A 16,804-nucleotide genomic window follows, 5' to 3' on the forward strand; every position below is an offset into this window, starting at 1 on the left:
GCCTCATTGCTGGGTCCATTTTACAGGCTTCAGTTTCAGGGTCCAGCTGGAAAAGGGGAGAGGGGCTCTGGGCTCTACCCTGCTCCCTGGTAAGTCACTAAGATCTTGGCGTTTTCCCCAAACTCTGAAGTGGTCCTTCATTCACAAAGGGGGATCAGCTGAAACTGTCACATGGGAAAGTCCATAGTTTGTTGTTTTAAAGAATGTATGAGAAAAGTGCTAGAAACAGCTACTTGAATTTTAACACCCACAAAGGCCTGTGTTTCAGCTTTCTTCCAATGGCCAAACCATATGGTACCTTGGACCTTATACTAAAGCAAGGCTAAAAGCTATTTTAAGTGCTTGCTGTTTAAAGTCTCTTATTTTGGGAGAAAAGGGAAAAGAGGCCAAGTGTAGAGGTGAGGGAGAGGTCACCTCTTCACAGATATTTCCATTTTTCTTGAATCTTAGTAGCTAAGATAATCACAGTGCAGTGCCATTGGCGGCAGGAACTTTCCATGCGAGGAAACATCAAACTCTTCCTTGGATGGGCCCCGCCCGGGTGACTTAGCCTGGACCATATTTATGCTTTTTATTTCATGCTTGGCATATAGATGGAGAATTGGTCTTTTTTTCTATACTGGACATAAAAACACTGGAGAAAATGGCATTTGTTGCCTTTTGATGTGCCAAAGAAAAGTGAGAATGTACAAGAAATTCTCTTTGGCTTAGTCTTGGTTAAATTGACAATATGCATAACTTACCAGTTGAAAGTGTGCAAGTAGTTGTGAAATTGTTTGGTTTTCTGACACTTGTGCCTTCAGCATGCATATCATTACCACTCAGCAGTTGGAAACTTATCCTTATCTAACCAACTACTAACTAAAGTCTGGAGAAGAATGAATTTATATCTTTTACTACTGACATAAGGGCCCATTTCACATCCCTGTTAGCCAAGCAGAGTAAGTGCATCAAACTGTGGAGAATCCATACATTTTGTAAAAATACATAAAAAAATTCCTTTATAGACAGTGTGACGGTCTCTAAAAACTTATTTTTAATGGTGACAAACGTTGTTATCAGAATTTGCTTCTGTTTGCTATAATTCAGGGGTCAAAAACTGAAATACCTTCAGAGGCCCAGGAAGGACTGGCTGTAATAGGGAAATACACAGTGTCTGAAAGGGACAAACAGTGAGTTATTTGCTGTGGCTGATTTATAGACAGTGTCACCTGACTTTCCAGTTTATCAAGACTCTGGAGATTTTATGAAATTTGAATTTTAAATTTTGAGAATTAAATATTCCAAGTAAAAGTCAGTGGCTCCAATAATATGTGATGGGCTGAGTACTAAACAACTAGTTTGCATCCTCACATTTGTGGGGTTTTTATTTTTATTTGTAGAGACAGGGTCTCATTATGTTACCCAGGCTGGTCTCGAACTCCTGGCCTCAAGAGATCCTCCCACCTCAGCCTCCCAAAGCAATGGGATTACTGGGGTGAACCACCACACCCCATTTATAGTTTTTTTTTGTCACGGTCATATGTCAATAACTTTTCAAAAACATCAGTGGAAGAATTCTTGTTGGTGTGAATTGGAAACAAAACTCAAAAGAACATGGCCTAATTTAATAGGTAAATTTGAAGTGCATCTGTCAAACAGAAGACCAGCAAGAGAAAAAAATAGTGTTCCTAGGAAGAGGCAACAGGTTGCATAGTTTGAGGGCAGGCATTTTTCCCACTTGGGGGTAACCGTATGCTCTGCTGCCTGTCTTAGGGCCTTATGATTCTGTGTTTCTTTGCTACTTCACTTTGGTGTAGGCAGAGTACTTTCTGCAGGTTTTCTCATAAATGAAAACAGCAGGATTACCAAAAATAGCAATGTTTGCATTGGCGATTTTAAACAGCAGCATGTTCAACTATAATAAGGATGATTAAACACACACACACACACAGACACACACAATTCCCCCAAACCAGCAGCATGGTGCCAACACTGATGATTGAAAGTAAACTTAAATGAGAATCTGAGACTTTTGAAGTATACCTGGTTGCTTATGTGTCTCATGTTGGGGTTACTGGAAGGTTTCGGAAAGCACACTTTTATTTGCTTGTTTTTGTTTTTGAGACAGAGTCTCACTCTGTTGCCCAGACTGGAGTGCAGTGGCACGATCATGACTCACTGTAGCCTCAACCTCCCAGGCTCAGGTGATCTTCCCACCTCAGCCTCCTGTGTAGCTGGGACTACAAGTGCATGCCAGCACACTTGGTTAATTTTTGTATTCTCTTTTTTTTTTGGTAGAGATGGAGTTTCAGCATTTTGCCCAGGCTGGTCTGGAGCTCCTGGGCTCAAGTGATCCACCTGCCTCTGCCTCCCAAAGTGCTGGGATTACAGGCCTAAGCCACTGCGCCAGGCCTAGCACCGTTTTTGTTTGTTTGTTTTTTGCTTAAGTTCCCCTTTCTGTGATCCAGAGACTGTCAGCTGTTCCCCTCTCTGTAGCCTCTACATGATGCATGAAAGAAAGCATTTTAGACAAAACTATTGAAATATTTTGCTGTTCTCTACACTGTATTTGTAAATATATATCTTTTTGGGTTTCTGTGTTGGTCTTCTGGACTTAAAATTTGGAGCCACTCTTGGGGTGGCATTGCACAGGGTGGCCTAAGGAATTGCACTGAGCTGCTGCTAGCTGCAGTGTGGGACCCTGTGAGTGGTCTGTTTAATGTGTACAAGGACTGAAGGCCAATAAAAATAAAAATGGTTGTCGGGATAATGGAGTTACTGTAATTTGTTAAAGTTATACATATTTTCAATAAACAACACATTCTTCAATAAAAAAGAATTGGAGAGATTGTGAGAAAATGTGAGTGTGAGTGTGTGTGTATGAGAGTGTGTGTGTGTATGAGTGTGAGTGTGACTGTGTGAGTGCATGTGAGTGTGTATGAGTGTGAATTGTGTGAGTGTGTGAGAACATGTGAGTGAGTGTGAGCATTTCTGACCAGCAGTGTCCTCTTGGCAGTCCCCTCTGTCTCTGGTCAGTGTCACTGGCTAAGAAGGGAGAAGGGACTGTGGCTGCTCTTCAGTCTGGCTTGTGTGGAGTACAATGGACAAATCTGGAAGTTGGTTTTCTTTCTTTTTTTTTTTTTTTGTGAGACGGAGTTTTGCTCTTGTTGCCCAGGCTGGAGTAAAATGGTGCAATCTCAGCTCACTGCAACCTCTGCCTACCGGGTTCAAGTGATTCTCTTGCCTCAGCCTCCCCAGTAGCTGGGATTACAGGTGCCCGCCACCATGCCCGGGTATTTTTTTTGTATTATTAGTAGAGACAGGGTTTCGCCATGTTGGCCAGGCTGGTGATGAACTCCTGACCTCAGGTAATCCACCCACCTTGGCTTCCCAAAATGTTGAGATTACAGGCGTGAGCCATCGTGCCCGGCCAAAGCTGGTTTTTTGAATTATCCATGTCCTTTCCACCACCCCCACTTGTTGTTCCCAGTGTGGGGTCTGTCCTGTAGCCCACTGAAGCCCCCTTCACTGACCAGCACTCCCTTCTTCCTTTCCTGGAAGCACACTCCCCCAGAACTGTAAAGCTATTTCCTGATTGTTTGAAAGGACAGTGGATTAGTCCGACCAACCCATTAGAGGGCCTCAAGGATGGAGTTCACTTTGAAGTCATAAGACCTTTCTCATTTAAACTCTGGGTGTGTGTTTGTGCAAATGTCAGCTGAATTGATATAGTGAACACCCCTCCATGGGGTCACCCCTTTATAGCTCTGAAGGGATAGCTGCCCAGCTCAGTGGGTTCTCCCTTCGTGCTCTCATATCAAACGGCAGGAACAAAAGGATCATAAATCAATGTTTTCAGAGAGGGCCAAGGTCTTTGTGTCCAAGTAATCTCGGGTGCCAGCACAGAGTGCCCTGCCCTGGGCCTTGGGCTGAGTCCCGGCAGCCTTGTGGTCCATGTGGGTCATTTACACTTTCTGACCCCTGGATGGAGAAGGTACTGACACCTCCTCTTCTGCACTGGACATTAGGGGGTCTGCATGAAGTCAGGCATGGGAAATGTGCTGTGCAAACCTGCCGTAAAGATGTCTGCCCCCTTAAATAAGAGACTTGTTACCAGGCCCAGATATGGCCTGGGCTGAGCTTGCTGCAGTGTCTGAAAGTGCAACTGAGATTTCCTTATTTGTGTCTTACAGTTTGTTTTCTGTCTCCAAGCATAATATCCTGTTCTTGTCTCTATCAAATTTCATTCTATTTTTTTTTTTTTTTTTTTTGAGATAGGGTCTCACTCTGCCACCCAGGCTGGAGTGCAGTGGTTCAATCACAGCTTGCTGCAGCCTTGACCTCCCAGGCTCAAGGGATCCTCCTGCCTCAGCCTCCTGAGTCACTGGGACCACAGGTGTGTGCCACAATACCTGGCTAATTTTTAAAATTTTACAAATTTTTGTAGAGATGGGATCTCCTTATGTTGCTCAGGTTGGTCTTGAACTCCTGGCCTCCAGTGATCTTCCCATCTTGACCTCCCAAAAGTGTTGGGAGCCACTGCACCCAGTCAAATTTCTTTCTTAATGGTTTCTGCTTCTCTAGCATATTACAGATGAATTTCAATTTAATCCATCACTTTCCTGGGTTGTCCTTTTCCTAGGCATGTCATCTACATGCCTAAGGAAACTATTATCTACCATATTACCCGGAACCTTCATACAAATTGTTGAATGAACCCGCCCCCAATGCACAAAGCTATTGAACATAACTTTCATAGTCCTGCAAAGCTGATACAGATCTCAGAAGAGAAATGCTTGAATGTACTGACCCAAATGGCTACTGATCTATTATGCAAAAACCTAAAAGTACTAGCAGTTAAATCTGGCTCTCATAGTCTTCTCACAGGCAAATCTTGCTCATTCTGAAAAGCTTCTTTGAGGAAAGAATTGGTTCTTGATGCTCTGAAATATACTGGTCTCTCTTATCATTTGAGTTGGATGAATTGCTACCATTTTGGAATCTGCACTGTGTGTGGGCTGGGCATGTGGGAGTTACCTGTTCCCCTCCCCAGGGTCTTTCCCTCCCCTCCCCTCTCTGCCCTACCTGGGCTATGTCTGTTTCCTCAATCATCTCCCTACGCACGTTTGGAGGACCATTTCCTCTTAGTGACTGATAATGAAATTCCTGAACAGAGTTCAGGATGCCAGGGATTTTAACAGTCGAGACTCAACCAAGGAGAAGACACTGAGAAAGCAGCAGGCAAAGCTGTGTTCAGATAAGCTGACTTTCCTGTGTTTTGTGTTTGTTCCATCTGTCACCATGGGAACAATGGCAGTGCACCTGTCCCACTTGGCAGGGACTTCAGTTGGACCCATTCCACAACCCACAGCTCGGGACTCAAACTGCCACGGAGGAGTCAAGAGACCTGCATGCTGCTCACCTGTCTTGGGTGTGGCCTCGATTAAACTTTAGCTTTTCTGAGCCTTACATGTTTTCTATGTTTAAAAGATGAAAAACAAATCTAGACCTCTACCCATGCCTATCGACTCTGGTTTAAGCTGATTTATTAAAACCTCTTTTGATCCAGACTGATGATTCAAGTTTTTTTTTTTTCTTTTTTTGAGATGGAATCTCACTCTGTTGCCCAGGCTGGATTGCAGTGGCATGATCTTGGCTCACTGCAACCTCTGCCTCTGGGGTTCAAGCAATTCTCCTCCCTCAGCCTCCTGAGTAGCTGGGATTATAGGCACCCGCCACCACTCCCGGCTAATTTTTGTATTTTTAGTAGAGATGGGGTTTCTCCATGTTGGCCAGGCTGCTCTTGAACTCCTGACCTTAGGTGATCTGCCCGCCTTGGCCTCCCAAAATGCTGGGATTACAGGTGTGAGCCACCGCACCTAGCCTCAAGTTTCATAATAAATCATTAGCAGTGTGATCACAAGACCCCACTCTTCCCTCTCTTCCCGGTTATTTGCCCTCATAGAATCTCTAATGAATTTGACGTGAGGTAAAAGTTGGGGCTGTTGGGACTCATTTGACCATTTCCCGAATGTGTTTTCCAGCGCAGGAGTGGAAGGGGTGGCCCTGAGTCTGGTGTCTTAGCCCTTCTCAAGGTCCCATGAGAATGAGAGGAGCAGTTCAGGCCTCAGAGAGATTCTGCCTGAGCTCTGAACTGCAGGTTTGGGACTTGTGGGCCTTGCACAGGTAAGTGAGTGCGTTTAGCAGTGCAAGTGCAAAATACAGGAAAACGGGTCCTTTGATATTTCTAAAAATAAGTTCAATAAGAATTCTAGTGTTTTATTAATATTAACCACCTGGAGAAGAGGGTGGTTGCTTGGCGGTTCCTGGAATTTGTTTCATCTCTCGAATTCCTGTTTGCATCATGGAACCTGTGTGCTGCTCAGACTGTGCTGGCACTGGAGATTACTTGGACACAAAGACCTTGGCCCTCTCTGAAAACATTGATTTATGATCCTGTTGTTCCTGCCATTTGATATGAGAGCACGAAGGGAGAACTCACCCCGGGAGCTGCATGCATGGCTGGCTGTCTTGGCCTCCCAAGACATAAGTCCCTGAAGCAAATGGACTTAAATCACTTGGTTCTTTTAAACCTCCTTAAGTGTCTTATTGAAGCTGAATTGTTGTGACAGTGATCCTAAGTCACAAAGTGACTTTCTGGGGAGAGGGCTCTCATGCTGCATGGATTTGGTAAGGAAGGAGAGTCCAGGGAGGCAGGAAGTGCCCTTAGAGGGAGGGGGCAGGGCCAGCCTCCGTGAGGCCCACAGACAGGGCAGTGGCCCACAGACCCTGTGCCTCTCAGGCCACACAGGATCAAGGGTGGACTAGAGCCTTGTCATAGTACTCAGTGACGGTTCCTCTGGTTCTGTCTTCTTCTCTCTGTTGGAACTCAGCTCTCCTCCAAAGGAAGTCTGGGAGGCCCCAGGGAAGCTCAGACAGCCTGGAGGATGGGTCCCCGAGGTTCCCGGGCACCTGCCAGCCCCCTCCTCACTCCCATCTGCTTGGGTGCTGTCAGCTTGCACTAAGGGGACAGCTTGTCCTTGCTGTCTCGTGCAAGGTCCCGTGGCTGCCAATGCCCCAGTGAAGGCTGGGGATTTCCAACCTGGAGGCACTTCTGACACCTGTGCCGAGGCCACCTTCTTTCTGTGGTGGATGCAATGCTCTCAGTGTTCTGAGCGGGTATCAGGGGAGGGTGGTACATAGCAGGCTGGCCCTCTCTTCTAGGATGTGAAGGCTAACATCTCTCAGACTCCTTTACAACCAAAGATCCAGAGGTGACTTAAGAACATGAATTTGATGACCTGTGAGGGACTTGCATTCTGAGCAGAGTCAAACAGGGAGAGAGGCAGAGTGTGGCCAGTTTTGCCACTGTGGCTCAAGCATGAGCCTCGTTGCTCTGCAGCCAGCCACTTGAACAGTGGCTTCTCTGTGCCATCAAGAGCTTACTGGCTGTAGCGGGAACGGCTCCTTGTCATTCTTGGAAAGCTAGCCTAGGGTTTGCTTCTTCAGCTCTCCTGTGAATTCTGTTGACCAATTACTGTCCCTGGAGAAATCTCCCTGGGCTTGAATTCTTTGGAGTAGATGCTGTGCTGTACGATAAAGCTCTGTCTGATAGAAGGGGTGTGGGGGGAATTGTCCCAAAACATGCATACAAAGTGGTTCATTGGTCATTTTGTTCCATGGCAAGGGAAAGGGGAAACATAAAGTATTAAAGCCTTAGTGTAGACAGACAGGCTGGCAAGGGAGATGTGGAGAGAGTCAGACAGCCGGTTGGAAGGTCCCTGGAGAATACAGAGCTCCATGTGTCATTGATGTCTGTGAGCAAACCTTGACCCCTGCCCCTCTGGCTCATGCTGGCTCTGAGAGTTGACGGGAGAGGCGTCTTGCCTGTGAGTATCCTTGCTGCCTGTGCCCATGACTTCTACCAGCTGTGGCTGTGTCTTTCTTGCAGGCATTGGGATATCTTCCCTGTTATTAATATTAATTTTGTTAGATACAAAATTCAAGAGACTGTCACCAGTTCTTGAGAGTCTCATCTCTGGCTGAACTAGGTTCTCTCCCAGGTGCTTGACTCCTCTGTTGGCTGATTTACAAAAAGGTGTCTTAATCATGACCTCATGGGTTGTTTGGAGGTTTAAATGCATCGAATGGAAGCTCCCTCCCAATATTTGGGAGCCCAAGAAAGAGTGCAGATGGAAGACTCCCTTCCTTCCCTCCCAGTCTGACCTGGTTCAAGCCTAGGAGTCCACACGCCTGCAGCATGTTCTGTTCTTTGGAAGACAGGCCCAGGGAGAGGGCTGTGTGGCCCTGGAAGCAGATCTGGGTTTGCAGCAGGAGATTCTGGAGTCCAGCCCAGAAGGGGAGATGCTCTAGGTCCCTTGACTCCCAGACTCCTCAGCCCTCAGAGAGGGGAGCAGCCAGACAGGAGCCTGGGCAGGACCCTTAAAATGTGGGCCCCGAAGCCTGTGGTGGCCGAGGTCTAAGAGTGGCGCTGCGACAAGCCTTCCCTATTAATCAGGATGCTTCCTGTTGCAAGGAAAAACTTAAACCCCTCAGACTAGCTTGAAGAAAAGGGAGACTTTATGACCTCACTTAACTGAGAAAGAAGAGAAGCTTCCTTGGGCAGGCGGGATGGAAGGGCTCAGTGAGTGTGGTCAGGGCCATCTCTCACCCTCCGTCAGTCCTGGGTGCAGGTGGGGGGACTCAAGCTCCTCCTAAAGGGGGGCCTCTTCCTTGTGTAGCAGAAGGGCATACATGTCACCTGAGTGTAGCAACCCCAGGACAAAGGAATAAGCTTTCACTGTGCACATGAGGTAAACAGCAGGCCTCAAGCCAGTCCCCCATTGTGTCACATGGAGGGTGTGGATCAGCCAGGCTAGGGGCAAGCGTAGGAGTCTGTGATGGACAGCCCCACCAGAAACACATTGACGCAAGGAGAGCAGTTCTCCCAGGGAGGGAGGGTACCATGACAACACTGTGTGGGGTGAGGCAAGGGGTGCACAGAACAGTGTGCGCCCCCCACTCCCCAGCCCTGCCGAGAGTGGCACCTGCCCAGCCTGGGCTCTCCCCATCCCTCCTCAGAAGGCATTAGTCATGAACAGCTCTGTGTGGAGCAGTCACTGAAGGTCCTATGTCTTTATCCCACAAAAGTTTGATGCTTTCCAGTTTTCATTCTCCATGAAAGTGGGGGCCTAACAATACAGTTGACCCTTGAACTGCAGTTTGAACTGCAAAAGTCCACTTATACATGGATTTTTTCAGTAAAAGTAACACTGAGTGTGCTTGCCTCTCTGCCTTCCCTTCCACCTCCTCCACTTCTTTTGCCTCTGCCACCTCTGAGACAGCAAGACCAACCCCTCCTCTTCTTCCTCCTTCCCAGCTACTCAACTCAAAGACGATGATGAAGATCTTGATGATGATCCACTTCCACTTAATGAACAGGGAATGTATGTTCTCTTCCTTACAATTTTCTTAATAACATTTTCCTTTCTCTAGCTTACTTTATTGTAAGAATCCAGTAAACTCATACATATAACCTACAAAATAGATGTTAACCTACTGTTTATATTATCAGTGAAGCTTCCAGTCAACAGTAGGCTAATTGTTAGTTAAGCTTTGGGGGAGTCACAAGTTATATGGGGATTTTTGGCTGCATGGGGGGTTGGCACCCCTAGCCCTGCTGTTGTCGGAGGGTGAGCTGTATATGAAACCCTGATCCTCTGAATTGCTTGCTACCATTACCCGCCCTTCCCTCTCCCCTCTCCCTCCCCCTTCTTCCTTCTCTTTCCCTCCCTCTTCCTCTCTCTGCCTGTCTTTCTCCATCCCTCCTACCCTGCAGATGTACTTAATTTCTTGGTTTGCCAGCTGGATTCATGTGTGAACAGATGTTTTGATCATTGACTTTGCCTAAGTGCTAAGCCAGCCAACAAGTTAAATGCAGCAGGCTAGTAAAAAGTCCACTAAGTGCAAAGCAAAGTGAATTGTCTTTGGTATTTCTGCTTGTTTGTTATCATATTATTTTAAGGCATCTTTCTCTTTTCAGCTGCTGGCTGTATTTTTCTTGATTTATAACATTTGAGGGATTTTCTCTGCCCATGTCCAATACGAAGCTTTAAACCTTCAAATCCAATTACTTCCTAATTGGATTTCTGGGCTTCTTCCTTAATTAGTAAATGAGCTGCCATTTCATCCATAGGGCAAGTCCTTGGCTCTTTGTTGAAAGTGGTTGTTCATTTTCTTTTCTTCCTCTGGGTAGGCATATCAGGGCTGACTCTGAAATAAAGCAACTGCTTTAGTCATCTGTGGGCGAGAAGTCCCTTCCTTGTCCTTGGACATTGTCGCTGGTGGTGCCACGCCTGGCTGAGGCTAGCATTGCCCATTATGCACTGAGTGTGCAGATTCTTCACAGTGGAGGCAGTGGGTACCCTTGAGGCTTGAAGGACATGGTTTAGGGTAGAGAAGAAGGAAACTGCTTTTACAGATGGCAGTTTATATACATCCAAAGCTACCACAGTTTCAAAATACTAATCTGTAAGTCTAGAGTGGTGAGTATCGTGTGTTAATTTTATTAAGATGCACCATGTAAATGTTCCCAGAATCATCTAATGCCATACAGGCCTCCTGCTTGCCTAGTGTTTTACTATGGACACTACTGCCTGCCATAATTCCTTGTATGTGGGGCTGACATACGCATGGCATGGCGCTTGGCATCCTGGACCCATTGACCCCACAGGCTAGAGGGCTCCTTTCCGTGAAAATGTTTCTGCTCATTTCCATAAACTCTATATACATCTCACCTTTTAGACAAGGACCCTGGGGTTGAAAGAATTGAAGTGGCTGGTCCAAGAACGAAAGCTTGGGCCGGGCTCAGTGGCTCACGCCTATAATCCCAGCACTTTGGGAGGCCAAGGAAGGCAGTTCAACTGAGGTCAGGAGTTCAAGACCAGCCTGGCCAACATGGTGAAACCCCATCTCTACTGAAAATACAAAGATAAGCCTGGCATGGTGGTGCATGTCTGTAGTCCCAGCTACTTGAGAGGCTGAGGCAGGAGAATCTCTTGAACCCAGGAGGCGGAGGTTGCAGTGAGCCGAGATTGCGCCATTGCACCCCAGCCTGGGCAACAGAGTAAGACTCTGTTTCCAAAAAAAAAAAAACAAAAAAAAAACATAAAACAGCGTGGTAGTGGCCTGACTCCCACCTGATGCTCTTTCTACTTACACTAGGTCACAGACAGTGAGAAGCCCTGCACTAGGCAGAGGGGACAAGAGAGAGGTGTGCCCATTTTGTTCTGTGGTTGGTGTTGGAGGATTGAGTGTGTGCACTTTCTCTCTTGCACACTCACACGCCCATGCACCCCATCCACACATACAATTACTTTTCTCTGAGGACTTCCTTTCTGCATTTCATCTGATGTCCTAGCCCTCCTCAAAGCAGACTTGAGCTTCTAGGGCTCATTGGATCAAACCACAGATTCATGCACAGGACTTATTCCTCTTCGTTTCACAGTTGAAGAAGGAGCTTGGAGACAAGAGTGGACTTTTTCCCTTTTTTAACCCAACAGAATGGTAGACATAGATTTATTGGTCTACGAGCAACTTCAGGCAGAATCTGGTCATTTTCACGTTTGCGTTTCCCGTGGAGACCACAGCACCTAGCAAGCAGTAAAGGCTCCACGAGCATGGGCTGAGTGAATGGAGAATGGGCAAGCATCAGGCTGCACTGACGGGCCACTCAGTCTCTCCCAACATTAACATTATGAGGTCACAGTGGCACAAAACATTGCCAGAAGATAAAGGGCCTAGAGACCTCAAACTTAATGTAGAACAAGTTACATTTCAGGTCTTAGCACTGTGAAAAATGGCCCATTGTTTGAGCTATGAGTAAGCAGAGACACCTTCCACATGGGAGTTTCACATCCTGCTTTAGAGAAGGTCAGATTGCCCTTCCTGTGCCTGCCGCTGCTGTCGTTATTTTTTGTGTCTTTGACTTAAAACCATCAACATGCCAACGTGGTGTATTTTGAGGTGCTGTGTTCTGGACACCTTCATTGTCTAATTTAATTCCCCTAACAACTGCAGGAGGTCACTGTTTGCATTTGCTGATGTGAAAACAGGCTCAGAGAAGTCATAAAATATACCAATCTCTTACAGCAGCTAAGGGGACTTCCTTCCCTCTGTCCCTTTTTCTTCCTCCTTCGATCTAGAGACACAGAGGGAATGCAGTAAGGGTGTGAGAGGAACGGAATGCTCCTTGGGGATATTGGTAAACAAAACACACCGGCTCTGATGGGAGTTTCGCTCTGGTCGGAGACAGGCACCACAAGGCAGATCTGGCCCTTGGGTGGCCCTGGCCCTGGGCCCTGGGTGCTCGATGGGTCCACAGAAGTTCTATCTTGATGCTTTCGTTTTCCCTCTGCTCCTCTCTTGCCCTTGCGTCTCTGCTTTTTCCTTTCTATCTGTTAACAATCTGGAGTTCAGACCTCTGCAACGACTTCTTGGTTGGCCCCTGGCCCTATTCTCTCTGGCCCCAGTCCAGTCTCTGCCCTAGGTCCTATCTTTAGTTCCCGACCACATTTTCCAAGTCTAGACTCACCTGGTAGGGCTGCAAGACCATCCACGATCTTGTCATTCCCAACACATTTGGCCTCATCTCCCTTCCTCTGCAAGTTGACCCCTGCTGGCTAACAAGGATGCCCTTCCCTCTCTCCAACACAGATCCTAGGCTCATTCAAACCCCTGCCTTTCCATTCATCTTTTTTAAAAGCACTGCTCTTCCTCCTCCTACGCATCTAAATGTTGTTAGGACTATGGGCTTTGAGGTTAAAGAGATCTGTGTTAAAATATGTTAGTATCACTTGGCTGGCTGTATATGACCTTTGGAGTCAGAGTTTCCTCATGTAAAAGGAAAATGGTAATAGCAATTGCATAGTGTTGGCAGAGGAGTGACATATAAAGAGTCCCCTGCAAAGCACAAGCACAGGTGCTGGCCATTGGGAAGACCCAAGTCAGGGTCATTGTTATCCTCTGTTCCTTAAGGTCCAGCTCCAGACCTGCCTTCTTCTGAGGCTTTTTCAACTTTTCTAGCAGCAGTCCCGTTCAACTGCATTGAGGACACTAAATTTGGTCCTGAATTATTTTCCATGTGGTGAATGGATGAGACATATCTCTCAAACTAGATTGTACACTTACAGGCATAGACTGTGGTTTTTCTTTTTTCTTATTTTTTTCAGACAGAATCTTACTCTGTCACCCAGGCTGGAGTGCAGTGGTGCCATCTCAGCTCACTGCAACCTCCACTTCCTGGGTTCAAGTGATCCTCTAACCTCAGCCTCCTGAGTTGCTGGGACTACAGGCACATGTCACCACACTGGCTAACTTTTTGTATTTATTTTATTTTGTATTTATTTTTATTTATTTTGTAGAGATGGGGTCTTTCTGTGTTCCCCAGGCTGGTCTTGATCCACCCGCCTCGTGCTGGGATTACAGGCATGAGCCACCACATCTGGCTGGTTTCTTCTTGTTCCTTTCGTACACCTATAGCACTTACAAATTCTTGTGGTTGGAGGTAAGGGGAACATGGGGAATTTTCTTCATCCACAGTGAGTTCAGGTCCTCTGAATTTAGGCTCCTCAAAGCCCTGTGGCTCCTATAAGATTTAGGACTGGGGCCACCCACCTGGAGAGCAGACACCCAGAGCACCGAGCAGACTGGTGTCCAATGGAGGAGACGCTGTGTCCTGGGTACCCAGCCACTTACCTGTAGGCACCTGGCATCATATCAGCTTGCTGGGTGACGGGGGCTACACAACTGTGGTCCCCGGGGGCCAGACAGCCTCCTGCTTTGCACATCCTGTGGAATCTTCAGAGGCAACAAATTGGAACAGGAAAAGAGGGATTTTTTTTTCATGAAACAAGCATGTGTTCTGTTTAATGAGGAGAATTTGAGACTCAAGCTGGGGAGAGTACGTGAACTGACTTCTTGACAATGTAATTATAACTCATTTTTCACTACTAAATTGAAATCACTTAGCCAGGCACTGGCCCAGTTTTGGTGAGCGTAGGGGAGCAGCAGCCTGCCTCTGCCTGCCAGCAGTGGATATGAGGCTGTCTTTGATGCTGGAGCACCAGGGGGGCACGCTGGTGTTGGAGAGCCTGCATGCATTAAGAATATTCCTCAGAAATGGCATACAATTGGTTTTTATAAATATTTACATTTGGTTGACATTATCCTATCAGAACCGCTGCATTTCTGACTGATCTCAGAGTGCCCCTGAGTGCTGCCTCTTTTAATTTCCTAAGCAGTTGTGCTTGCTTTGGCAGCACATATATTAATTTCCTAAGCAGTTAATTGTCTGTAAACTGTAAAAGAACAAGGCTTCCTAGTTGAGGCAATAATCTATTTTAAGTGAATCCTTTTGCAAAGCAAAAACTCCTTTTGTAGTGAAGAAAATCTCCCCTAATTGATCCCTGTGGTAAATGGGGTTTCCCTTGATGTCTATAATTTTTTTTTTTTTTTTCCTTAGGACAAAATCTCGCTCTGTTGCCAGGCTGGAGTGCAGTGGCGTCATCTGAACCTACTGCAACCTCCGTCTCCCGGGTTCAAGCAGTTCTTCTGCCTCAGCCTCCTGAGTAACTGGGACTACAGGCACGTGCCACCATGCCCAGCTAATTTTTGTATTTTTAGTAGAGACGGGGTTTCATCATGTTGGCCAGGATGGTCTCGATCTCCTGACCCCCTGATCCACCTGCCTCGGCCTCCCAAAGTGCTGGGATTACAGGTGTGAGCCACCGTGCCCGACCTGCAATCCTTAATGCCATGGAATTCATGCCTTGTCTACCTGGTTCCTGAGGAGGCAGACACCTGCGGGCAAAGCAGGGCACTGGGGAAGTGCCAGTTCTTCCTGCTCTCACATAATCTGCTTGGGAGTCCTGGGGAGTAGGTATTATTATCCCCATTTTGCAGGTGAAAAAAGTGCAGCTCAGAAGAGGTTAAGTACGTGTCTGAGGTCGCACAGCAGGTCAGGGCTGTGCCAGGAGTCAGTCTGAGGTCACTGTGCCACGCAGACTGGAAGGAGGCCCCAAGAGCTCAAAGCCCTTCTCCTGGTGCCCAGGTCTTTCCATGAGAAACCACCTTAAAGGAAAACTTTGTGTCTCGATTTCTAGGCCACACTCACTTTTAGCTCCTTGAAGCCCTTTTCAGCGTTAAGTCCTCTTATCCTTCAAAACAGGTAGATAGAGCTGGGTACAGTAGCTCAGCCCTGTCATCCCAGTGACTTGGGAGGCAGAGGCAGGAAGATCACTTGAGCCCAGGAGTTGGAGGCCAGCCTGGGAACATAGCAAGACGTCATCTCTAAGAAAATTAAAAAACGTAGCTGGGCATGGTGGCACATGCCTATAGTCCCAGCTATTTGGCAGGCTTAGGCAGGAGGATCCCTGGAACCCAGGAGTTCGAGGCTGCCATGAGCCGTGACTGCACTACTGTTGCACTCCTGCCTAGATGACAGAGTAAGACTCAACTCAAAAAAAAAAAAAAAAAAAAAAAAAGAAAGATAAAGAAAGGAGATGGGTTTTCTCTGGATGAGTGTGCTGGGGTAGTTCCACTGTGGCATGCGGGACTGTGGCTCAGGGTTTCTCTCCTGCCCTCTTTGATGCCTGGGGCCTGTGGCAAGTCACCTTGACCCATTTTAAGCAGCAGCTCGGGTTAAAGTTCTTAATGACTAGGAAATATATATATATATATATCTCGCATTTTACAAATGCTTTAAATACAGTCATAAAAAATAAGCTTCAAATTTACAAAAACCAAGATAGTAAATCTGATGGGATGGGAGTTATAGTTCCATGTTCAAAATACTAACTTAACAAAAAATTTCCTTTAGATTTGTTTAACTACCTAAATGTTTGCAGTGTATTGGAATTAGGCCGGGTGTGGTGGCTCACATCTGTAATCCCAGCACTTTGGGAGGCTGAGGTGGGCAGATCACCTGAGGTCAGGAGTTCAAGACCAGCCTGGCCAAGGTGGCGAAACTCCATCTTACTAAAAATACAAAAATTGGCTGGGCATAATGGTGGGCGCCTATAATCCTAGCTACTTGGGAGGCTGAGGCAGGGAGAATTGCTTGAACCCGGGAGGTGGAGGTTGCAGTGAGCCGAGATCATGTCATTGCACCCCAGCCTGGGTGATCTCAAAAAAAAAAAAAAAAAAAAAGTGGAATTAAGTTTTTATTCAAATGCATTTTATTAGATGTATTTTATCTGGCATCAAACTCTTGTATAAATACCAGCATAGCCAGCCCAGATCTTTCTAAACTATGTTGTGTGCAGTATCAGCACCCTGAGATGTTATTGAGGCATTCTTAAAAAAAAATGTAATATAACCAGAGCATTTGTGAAACAATGAGTCAAAAAAAGTTAAATACTTAATTTTTTTTTTGTACTGCCGGGCTCCCTCTAAGATTCATATGTGCTAATATATATTTGTATTTGGTATCTATTGTTATGTAACAAATTATCCCAAAACTCAGTGGCTAAAAACAACAATAAATATTGATACCACTCACAATTTCTGTGTGTCAGGAGTGTGTGAGCAGCTTGGTTGGGTTGTTCAGGCTCATGGTCTTTCCTGAGGTTGCAGTTGAGATGTTGGCTAGCACTGTATTATCTGAAGGCTGGACTGGGGCTGGAGGATCCACTTTCAAGATGCCAAGGTTTTTGGTGGGAGCCCTCAGCTCTTCTCTATGGGCCTCTCTTGACAGGGCTGCTTGAGGATCCTCATGGTGTGCACGCCAGCCTCTCCCAGAGAACAAGGCAGAAGCTGCAATGCC

This window comes from Pongo pygmaeus, chromosome 1 (assembly GCF_028885625.2).
Source record: "Pongo pygmaeus isolate AG05252 chromosome 1, NHGRI_mPonPyg2-v2.0_pri, whole genome shotgun sequence".
NCBI classification, from domain to species: Eukaryota; Metazoa; Chordata; class Mammalia; order Primates; family Hominidae; genus Pongo; species Pongo pygmaeus.